The following is a 1,981-nucleotide window of genomic DNA, read 5'->3' on the forward strand; positions in this document are numbered from 1 at the left end:
GCCTTGTCCCGCGGGCTGGCCGGGCCCTGGCTGGGTGTGTGTGCAGGGATGTGTTACTGGGGCTCCTCTCCAGCTCTTTGTGCCTGGGCCAAGAGCGCTGGAGGTGTGAAGGCACAGCTCGCTCGGGAAGTCCTCGGAGCAGCCGGAGCCTGCTCAGGAGAGATCACAGGGGCTGCAGGAAGAGCTCGGCCTCCGAAGCGGCAGCTCCGCTCCCCCGGGACGGCAGCGACAGAAGGAACAGCACGTACGAGGCTGGGGGGCTCCTGCCAAGGCGGGGGGACAGCGGCTCTGGCCGCCCCAGGGTGCCGCTCCCTTCTCCCCGCGCAGCTCCGAGCGCAACGTGGGATCCCTTTCAATCGGCTTCCCTCGGAACAAAGGAGCCCGGGCAGCTCTTGCACTTGAAAGCAGCAGATCGGGGCTGCTGCTGTTCCCTACGTGAGTGTTGGGAGGCGAATCCCTGGAGGGAAGTGGAATCCAGGAAAATAATAGTAGTGGTGATTCATCTGCGTCTGACATCTGAGCATCCAGCAGGGCTCCGCTGCTGCCATGGTGCTGTTGCACTCCAATTCTTGAATGGATTCATCGCCCATCGGGCTGCCGGCTCTGAGCCGTGTTTGCCTCGATGGTTCTGTGATTTCCTTGCTCCTTTACAGATTCCAGAAGATAAATTTGCAGCCTCTCGCCTGTGGATCCCCCGGGAGCTGCAGGGTTTCTCAGTGCTCAGCTCGGTCTCCACAGGGCAGCACCTCAGTTGGTGTTTCATGGAGGGTTTGTGATGCCGGTATTTAAAGAGGGCTCAAAGAGCACAGCTGGAGGGCAGGATCTGGGAACGGGCTCATCCTGGTTTTCCTGCCAGCAGGATTTAACCACTTTGGTAGAATAGAGCTGAGCACACTTGTCCTTGGCTCCCCTTGCAGGAGTTGTGTTGGGAGTCAGCTCAGTTGCACCAGTTACTGCCAGAATAAACCACTGGACCTTGGCACAGGTTCTGCTGCTTTGGAGAGCCATGAATCTCCCTGAAATGCAAAATCCACAATATTCACTGCCTCGCTACCTGTCTCACAGAGACCTTGCCCAAACAACCTATTCATCAGAACCTGAAATAATGGTTTCTCTGTTCGTGTCTGACTTGACAAACCACAATTTCCCTGGGCTCAGTCTGTAATAAGTGCTTCCATGATCATAAAAGCAGATCTTTCTCTAATAAAATGTGTCCACTGCAGAAAGTTAATTCTGGTTTTGCTGAAGTGCTGTAAAGCAGCAGAAGGTGGCTGTTGGCACATGTTCCTGCACTGGGAAAACAATGTGTGTAAAAACCCTGATGTAAATCCATCCCTCTGGGGGGAAAATGCTTCTCTGTGATAGTTCACATGGTTGTAACAGGCTTTGCACGAGGGAAGCTGCACTCATCCCAAAATAGTAAATAAACCAAACCAGTGTGGGCAAGTTCAGGATCCAGCCAGCTCTGATGGAGCAGCCAGACCCGGGGCTGTGAACCTTGAGCTCACCTCAAACTCTGCTGCTCCTTTCAGGGCACTTGCAGGCAAAAACTGAGGTTAGAATTCCCTGTTAATGCCATCACGGGATTGGTTCTTCCCTGTGACAGCAGAGTGCCTGGAATGCAAAGTGCAAAGGTGGTGGTGGCAGTGCAAAGGGCACCGATGCTCCCATGTGCAGATCCCTCTGTGTGTCCCCATCAAATGAAATGTACCCCTGGCACAGCTTTCTTTAAGCATCCTGAGCTGTCCAACTTGATAAAAAAATACTTTGTTCAATATAAATTAACAGTCCCCCTTTGTATCTGTCTGACCCAAAGCGTTGCTGGTCAACAGGAATGTTTCCATTTGCACTACACCCAAAGGAATCGTTTCAATCCTATTTTTCCCATATGTTTTTTTGCTCTGATTTAACTCTGGATCCTCAGAAAACATTCCCTTCCACAGGATTTAGTTTACAACTTTGTTTAAAGAAAAAAAGTAAA

The sequence above is a fragment of the Haemorhous mexicanus genome, chromosome 22, assembly GCF_027477595.1.
Source record: "Haemorhous mexicanus isolate bHaeMex1 chromosome 22, bHaeMex1.pri, whole genome shotgun sequence".
Classification (NCBI taxonomy): Eukaryota; Metazoa; Chordata; class Aves; order Passeriformes; family Fringillidae; genus Haemorhous; species Haemorhous mexicanus.